This window comes from Aedes albopictus, chromosome 1 (genome assembly GCF_035046485.1).
Source record: "Aedes albopictus strain Foshan chromosome 1, AalbF5, whole genome shotgun sequence".
NCBI classification, from domain to species: Eukaryota; Metazoa; Arthropoda; class Insecta; order Diptera; family Culicidae; genus Aedes; species Aedes albopictus.
The window spans coordinates 333326806-333335961 of record NC_085136.1 but is presented as its reverse complement, the minus strand read 5'-3'; the positions used below and the strand labels follow the sequence as shown (position 1 = coordinate 333335961).

The following is a 9156-nucleotide window of genomic DNA, read 5'->3' as shown; positions in this document are numbered from 1 at the left end:
CTTCCAGTACTGCTTGTTGTTGCGATGGCGATTCCGGAAGAATGTTACCCCATTTACCACCAGCAGATGACGGCCGCTCCGTTGGGATGTTTTAAAGGTGAACTGAGGCGACGAGAGGAGTGTTTGAGATTGAAATTGCTGCATGAAACTCGTGCTGAGCAAGGCTGCAACGGGATAGAAGCGAAAAAGTATATGATGAAGTACTAGATTATCACACACGATTATGGTATTATACTCGATCTACACACGTGATCCATGAATCATGAATTAACACTTGTTGAGTGTTACATGCAGTACTAGTTCATAATTGCGATGTTAACGCGAGTCAGCTTATTAAAATTTTAACAATAATAGTAACAAGATAGTTTTTTAATTATTGTATTTATCGAATTTTCTATTTTTTATTTTCAACTTAATGTATGGTTAATTATACCAGTATTACGAATCATATTCTGCTATAAAGATTATTGAATGTTATTCGATGTAATAGTTCATGAACCAGAATGGAAATAATCGATCTACTAGTTACACGAATTCTTCAAGCAAACATTTTGTGCCTAGTGATTATTAGGAAAATAGAATTAGATTACTAACTCACAAAATCAGTTTGATTCCATAATCTAAATGCTTGCTTCTATTGTTCAGTATAGTTGTACAGTGCAGTACTAGAACGGCCCGTGATTATGCGTGGGATAGCGTACCACCAGGTTCTCTTCGCCATTTTTCAGCGTATAGGTCAGCACCCGCGCTTTGCATTTGTCCATGCCGGCCCTGGCGCAGGACCAGTACGTTTTGTTTGCACACTCCTTGTTTTTGGTAAAGCTAAACTCGCCCACTTTTAGTTTGCGACTGCCCCTGAAACCGGTCACGTACCGAACGTAGAAATCTGAAATGGAGATGTTGGAACTGGTTACTGACGTTCTCAAGCTGGTTGGCTTGCTGGTTGAAATGAAGTACTAGATTTCAGGCGGTATATTTGTTTATTTGTTTGTTGTGAACTGCAACAAATATTTTAAACGTACTAGATTAAATTAATACAGTACGCTTCGACAGACATCATAGTTACTTAGCATTCTCCGAATTCACCTCGTCAAAAGCATTCAAGTCCAGAGGCTCGTCCTTGTACATGATCGGCACCGGATTAACGGCGGGTATGATTACCGGACCACGTGCCAGCCGCGAGTGCGGATGATTGTGTCGAAACTTGTTTAGCTTGATCTGGTTTCCGTTTCGGGTTACGGCCCGTGCTCCGCAGGTTCTCTTCTTGTTACATTCCCACATGGTGGCATGGTCGGCAACACGTCTCCGCAAATACTCGTATCCTTGGTAGAAAATATTGAGATTACCCTTGCGATTCTCCACGTACTAGAACGCATCGACAGTGAACCATTGCTCAGTTTGCTTCATCGGTTTAGGTGTATGATAGTTGCATGCTGCTGTGGGAAATGAAAAAGGTTATACGATTATAAGAGGCTCAACTGATGATCTCGAGTTGTTTATTACGATGAGTTCCCAAATCTAGTTCTGTAGATTGAAAAAAATCTAAACGAAGTCTGATGTGGTCACTGTTCTGTTTTAATAAAAAACATACTTAATTAAACGTTTGTAGTCAATATTTGGATTCTGAATATTTTAATCTTGATGTTCAGATCTTAGTAAGGTCTGGGACCATTTGGGTAGGGGCATCTATTTTGGGCACTTGCTGCTATATCGCAGACAATTTCGAATCGATTGACTTGATTTTTGAGACATGATTAGATAGGCACAATATCTAGTCATGTTCAAAAAATCAAGTCAATCGGTTTGAAATTGACTGAGTCATAGCAACAAGTGTTCAAAATAGGTTCTCCTGTCCAAATGGTCCCAGACCCTACTAGAATTAAGGAATACTTTCATTGGAAATGCTTGGTTTACCACCAAACAAATATTGTCGCTGTGCAATAGCTTGACTATGGAAATTTTAGCTTAATAAGCTGTCAATCTGCTGTCATTGTTAATTGGGTATGGACGGTGTTTTCAGGCGTTTAATATTGGGTTGTTCATCAATGTTTAGACTACTGTGATAATTTGAGAATCCACTGAATCATCTTTTCCTAGCAACATTTCACACTAATCAAACTTATTTGGTGTACCCGTTGTGCATCCAATACCCCTGTCAAGAACTTTACCGATCTTGTACACGCTAGCCGCTGCGAAGTCGTGTGCGAAATTCGACTGTGATAATAATTAATTCGGGCTGAGTCTAAATGGGTGCAAATGTCGCAATATTGCAGACAATTTTATAAAAGAAACGCTAGCATAGTTGAGCTTATGTAGGCGTTTTGCCTTTTATATGTGGAATGCGAATTAAAACTAAAGAAACTGGTTGATTCAAGGGTATTTTATCGGTTATAAGACGTTGCGATCTAGTACTGCAGCATTTTACGGAATAACCTTATAACTAAACATAACCATGGAAACTTCCTGCTCCATAACCAATCATTACTTCTTAGTATCGCTGACACATGTTCATACTTCTTTCAATAAACTTCTTCCCAGACTTCGGCACCATCCTGCGTTGTAACGCTCGAAGGGTTTCTTCGATATCCTCTGCTACGTACTTTGTGGTTGAGTCGGGCAATGACCTTAACGATAGATATTCTTAAACTTTCTTCCGTAACCCCATGCGAAAGCCATGCATCTGCAAAATGAATCACTTATGAATGACAACAGCTTTAGTAGATCAAGTACACCTCCACCTACCAACCATACAATCGGTGAATATAATATACTTCCGCATGGCTTTCTTCTTCTTCGCTCGGTTCGTTTTCCCGTAATAGTTGTATCCCAGAAGTGCCTCGTCGGAAAACAGGTCTGCAAAAACATTAGATGCATCCTGATGGAGAGGTTTCACTTCCTGCAACAACGCTACCTGTTGGAAAATATTGAAAGCATATAAGTTTAGAGTACTAGATTACTTGATTGCCCCAATGCTTACATATTGATCTCGAATGATCCTATCTCTTCGAGTGGTGTACTCCAAACGGTCCACTTCCTCTTCTGATTGTAACGGAAAGGTGAATCCTTCGACGGCAGCAACAATGGCCGGTTTTCTCTGTTGAACACGAAATAGCTTCGTAGCAATTGTCCTTGCTGGTCGTGGGACAGTCGATATGGTCAGTTCTAGAATTGTTTGAATGTAAATGTGGTTATTTCAGGACGACTCAATGAGACTTTACTAAAATAACAGATGTTTTATCTCAGAAGCTTAGACATACATAAACATATTAGTCATAGTTGCTTTATTGATTTATTCATCAACCAGAAGAAACTACCATGAAGACGTCTCTAAGACTAAATGATTACAAATAAACTATCAGCAGATTTGTGCTAATCAAGTTGTAGTATTAGAATGAAGAAGCTTCGAGAGGTCTAAAATCTTAGTATTCAATCGATTTCATTAGCTCTTTCAAATTGAATACACCAAATGAAGTCCCTACAATCAGCAGGAAGTACTAGATTATCGCCGAAAAACAGATCGTCATCACTTTTTTCGACTTGCACGTCCACCCGCCGCTCGGTTTTCCTGCTTGCGTTGCTCCAGCAGCTGTCTCAGGGCTCCACTTTTTCGGCGGTCCATCTTCAGTGGATGGTTGTGTTCCATTTCGATAATCTTCACCTTGGGGTCATCCTTATCGGTGTGGGCACGTGCTTTGCATCTGTAAGCACAAAAAGCAGAGTAAGATATGGCACATCAGCTACAGTTCAGATGACAATACTCACCCTAAGGGTTTGTAGTGCACGCAACGGTAGACAATTTTGTTATCTTTAATCCGATCACGTGTGTAGCGGAAGCCATCGATGCATAGCTGTAAGCCTCCACGAGCGCTCAACACGTACTGAACTTCGGTAACATCTGTTGAATGGCAAAATATCGTTACAAACTGCTCCAAAGTAAGTTATGAAATGAACAGACATGAAAACGAAGTACTAGAATACTAATTTCAATTAATACCTAGGAATGTTTTTAATATAAAAAAGGAAACATCTTCAACTCATAAAAAAAACTATTTATTTACTGCTTCTTAAAGTTTGAAGCTTAATCCCAGCAGCGTGTCACCAGGATCAACACCATGATTGTGCACAGACCGCACGAATTCATATGATGGCTCGCCCCACTTTGAGATTCGCTCGACTATCCGAGCCTTACACCTGAAACGAAGAAGAAACGAATGTTGTTAACAATCAGAATTGGAAGCATTCGCGAAGGGCACTCACTGAAGCTTCTTTGCCTGGCAGCATCGCCAGCTGGTGGATTTGTGGCGACGTTTTTCCGCATCGAAAAGGTATCCGAAGTGACATATTCGTCGATTGCCACGAGCGTTCACCGTATAGGTTACTGGTGCTAGGGAAAATTGTATGATATGATTAGAAAGTTTACATTGAGGTACTAGAGAACCTGCAAATTAACAGTTTTGGTATGAATATTGTACATTATGCCTTGTCTGCATGTGCAAAGACAGCATAGAAAACAAGCAAAATATAATCACTGAAGTACTAGAAGACTACTGAATGATCTACCGAGTACAAATATTTTGAAAATCTTGGTCCGACATTTTTTCTCAGCTGTGGGATGGCAAGAGTTTAAACAACATTTTGAAATTGAAGAGGTTATGCATGCGTGACAATTTGTTCAGGTAGAAAAAAGACCATTCCATTAACTGAAAATTAGCAGCTCATTGTACATCTGATGCACATCATGCCGAGTCAGAATTTAAGAGGTTCAGATGTTGAGCAAAAAGATCATCACAAGAGTTATTGAAGACTACTGTTGTACTAGATTATGTCAATTGCAAGGCTGAATTCGAAAAGTACTTTTTGGCTTTCGAATCGGCCATGGCTTTGGTAAAATGTTGAAGACAAGAGAACAACATAGTACATGGCGACCGTGACAATACAGATAATTAGAAAATAATATTATAATTTCAGAATAATGCTTCTAGGTAATATAAAAGAACAAAAGAGATTGTGAAGCAAACATTATTAAAAAAAATAACAAAATAATCAATGAAAAAACTCAGTGGTCGGTTATCTATTGCTGAGGTACTAGAAGTAGCGCATTTATTTATCTAGAGGAACTTTTCTTTCTTCGCTCGGTTACGAGCGAATGGTTGTGCGAGTATTTGATTACGATTTTCTTTTGGCCACTGCGATCCCGGACGGCGTTGGCACGAGCCTTGCAGCTATAGGGAGTACAAGAGTGAATGTTAAAATATGTAATACTAGAGCGAGCTTTTCGCGACCATTATCCGTACCTGTGCGTACGATGTTGGGCACATTTCCACGAGGTAAAACTGTTACGTTCCTTATCCCTGGTAAAGGTGAACCCGTCGAGCAATAGCAGCGGGGTTCCACGACTACTGATCGTATACTGGATATGATGCTTGCTTCCGTTTTCTGCTACGAGTGCAAAGACATGCGTAAACAACAGAGTAAATGAGACAAACAGTTTGCCACAGATTAGTTTACCGCTGACCACTACTGCAAAGAAGAATTCAGTGAAACGAAAAACTGATTTTGCAGTGATAAAATCAGATATGTCGTATAAGTGGTTTTGATAATTTTAGGAATTGATTTGTCATTTCAAGCACACTCCCTAAACCCTAAATAAGAGCAGTATTTTTTGCATTATAAAAGTTACATCTGTAAATAAACAAGAATAATGAGAGACCGTGTGGTTTAAACGAATGAAGCACTAGAACTTCACATCACATACAGATGTTTAGTTTATTTGTTCAGTGTATATCAATTCGAATTAGCAGTTCGTTGAAAAATACGCCATATTGTGTAGGATTTCGAGATTAGGAAGCACTACTTCAAGAATTAAACTGTCGCTTCTTCTATTTTAGTTTTCCTACGTATTCTCTCCCGCTGACGTTCCTCCATCAGCTGCTTTCGCTGGCCCAATCTCCGTCGTTCCGTTACGACGGCGTGATTGTGCGATCCACGAATGTTAACTGCACCGGTGTTCTCCAGATAGGTTGTGACCGCAGCCTTGCAGCCTAGAGGTCTCGATTGGCAACACTCCCAGATTGTATACCGCTCGGTTCGCTTTTTACGGGTGAAAGAGTGGCCATTTACCAACAATCTTCGCGATTTGTTGGTCGCAATGTATTGGACGGTTGGATGGTTCACATCAAGAACTGAAATGAAATTCGTTGTATTAATAAGCGAATGGTTTGAACCGTGTCAATCAGTGCTGCCACTTTTAAACTGAGAAAGCTAGACATGAGTAGAGAAGTTGGGAATTTATTTTTTCTTCACAATGTTGACCACAAATAGCAGCAATTTAATATTCCTTTTGAGGCTTAGAGTTTTTTTTTCTACTGTAGGTTTTCATAACTGGTCGCATTGTGGCGTTTTTGTTACGATCTTTGCAAGCGGGATGATTGTGTTGCCCTTGAATTGAAATGCGTGCTTGCTTTCCATCCTTGGTTCGTTCCGTACTAGCCTGTACTGGGCAACTGAAAATAAATAAATTTAAAAAAACTTTTGATATCTAAATAATAATCCATAATATGTGATAACAATAGTACTAGAATGGACATAAAAATCATATAAAGTATAGTAATCTCTGTAAATTTACTTTACAGCTCTAATACGTACTAGTCTGATAATAAAGTGATTAAAGCCCACAGTATATCAATGAAATAATATTGAAAAACATTGGTCAAATTACCCCAACGACCACTGGATGTTATTATTTAAAAACAATAAATAGCTTTCAAATTAGTTGATATACTAAATACTTAGAGACGAACCAGCCAAGGGCTGAAAGTCTCTCTAATAAAGACAAATCAATCAATCAATCAACTAAATACTTCAAGCAGATACTATAGGATTCAATAATTATTCATCTTTCGTTACATTGGGTCATGCATCATCGAATAGATTTTTTTTCAAAAATTAGTAGGCAATCAATGCAAATTAAAGAAAATCGATGTAATTCTACTACTACAACTGATTTTGATACTTACTCATATTCAGAAAACTGAAGACACTGCCATATTCCTACGTTCTTAACCGATTTCCATGCTTTGAACAAATAACCATTGATTGAAAGCTGTATACCTCGACTTGTCTGCACATAGGCTACGTCATGTTTTGCTGAAAAACATGCAAATAATTAGCATTCTAGAACAACGACAGATGCTTGACTCAAAATCAAACACAAACAACTGTTTCACGGTATCGCACACAGCTTTTATTCGGGGAAATAATTAATTCTGACTTGATGAACACACATTGATCCGAAAATTCTGCTCATCGTTCCGCTCCAATTCGCTGTCGATCGCTTCGTCTGTGTCCGTTTCCTACGATTCCATGATTGTGTTCAAGGTATTGTAGGAAATAAGTTTGCCATTGGGCTCATTGATGGACGTCCCCCGGGCGGCACATTTATAACTGTAAATAAAGGGCCATCAGTATCCACAAATTCCAGAAAACAGTCAAAGTTCTGCTCAAACAGCATCAAACTAGAATATGAAATCTCAATTTATTGCTACAAATCTAGTACTTCAGCAATACATAACTGTTAACAAAAAAAGTTCAGTGTTCCAAGATGGGACTGTTATGCAGGTACTTTCAATATATTACGCTCATGATTTGGTGTTTTTTCACACATTAACTTAAAAATCCGCAATTTTGATTATGGTTTTTGGAAGTACATCCTAAATTATGACTACTTATACAGTGTTTATATACTACATACTTATATAGTGATGAAATCTCAAACGGGACTAATATGCGAGTGTAGACAGTGGAGGTTTCACTAAACGTTTGAGGATTTGTTCAGTAAACTCTTCTGATCATCAGCAACGTTTTGCTGAAATTAAGCCAATTTTGCTGAAAGTTCATCATAAAACTTCGATGGACACTTTAGCTAGGCAAAATTCTGCAAAATATTACTTTGGTGGAAGAATTTGATAAGTATTTATTTACCCTAATGCTAAATTATCCCAACAGCCATATATATATATGAGAGAAGATTGATAAGAAGGTACTAGAATACTCACCGCACATCATTGTAGTGTTTACACCGCCAAAGAATGGTGTTCTTTCGCGCCTCTTTTCGAATAAAGCTGTGCCCATCAATGAACAGCCTTCGAAAGCCCTTTTGGTTGATTTCATAATTTAGTCGAAGCCGGCTGAAATCTACAACGATGAAAATAATTTCATGAGTTTAATTATCAAGAAGATAACGCACATGCTCCAAGCAGTCAAATCAAACTCATTTTTATGAACAGAGTAGTTTTCATTTTATTGTTTGTCGGACTAAACAAGTCTATTTTAACATGATCCAGTTGAGGTGGTGAGACATTTCGATGTCCCATGACGTAGTGAGAAAACTGCACTCGATCAAGATCGAGCAGAGACTGTTGCTTTAACACTTTTAATTCGCCTCACCTTACTCATCTACTGTAACTAATCTCAGTTAAGCAACCATAGACAGCCTAAGGGATACAAAAGTCCGCAAACAGTGTAGGAGTTTCGGTTAGAAAATGTAAGTTTATTCTAGTACTGCATAACCCATCAGTATCAGTAAGGAATCACCTTATATTACTGGCTGTACTAAATGGTATGACGTTATGGCACTGTATTTAAAAACTCTTTCTTTTGGTTGAACAACCAAAACAAAATAAACGAATTTTACTTCAACTCATTCCAGTTCTAGTCCGAATCAAACGTGAAAGTGAAAATTTCCTCCAGCACCGGCTTTGGTGCCACCAGTTTGGGCATCCTCCTGACCTGCTCGACTCTTCTATAGACACTGGATTTGTTGGGTTCGTGGAGATGCACCGGATTGGTGATCACGACCCGATACAGTCCGTTGTTTTTCAGCGTGGTAACGACTCGGGAATTGCACGGCCGGTGTTGCGCTCTGGTACGGCACACCCAGTAGGTCGAGTTTTGTGATTTGTTATTTCTGGCGTAGCAATAGTTGTTGATCCGGAGCAAACTGGTACCACGTTTACCGGGCACAAAATCCAACTCTTGGTTGTCCAGGGAAATGGTAGTCGTCTTCTTTGTTGCAACCGGCTCCAGTTCGCTGAAGTATTGTTCGAAATCTGAAAAAATAATGAGGGGAAGAGATGTTAGATATGTAGTTTCTTAGCC

At 38.9% G+C, this 9156-nt stretch overlaps 1 long non-coding RNA gene across 3 annotated transcripts; it reads right to left on the bottom strand.

Annotated features, from left to right (window-relative positions):
* Window positions 1-104: 104 nt before the first annotated feature.
* LOC109403905 (uncharacterized) lies at window positions 105-9106 on the bottom strand. Of its 3 annotated transcripts, none has more exons than XR_009996757.1 (8): window positions 8055-9106; window positions 7017-7443; window positions 4258-6503; window positions 4059-4191; window positions 3763-3895; window positions 2978-3698; window positions 2743-2911; window positions 105-2680 (listed from the first exon to the last, which is right to left on the bottom strand). It is a non-coding gene; the product is annotated as an uncharacterized LOC109403905 (long non-coding RNA). The 3 variants fall into 3 exon arrangements; XR_009996758.1 differs by having other exon boundaries at window positions 3763-4191; window positions 4258-5222; window positions 5295-6503; XR_009996756.1 differs by having other exon boundaries at window positions 3763-4191.
* Between the last annotated feature and the right edge of the window lie 50 nt (window positions 9107-9156).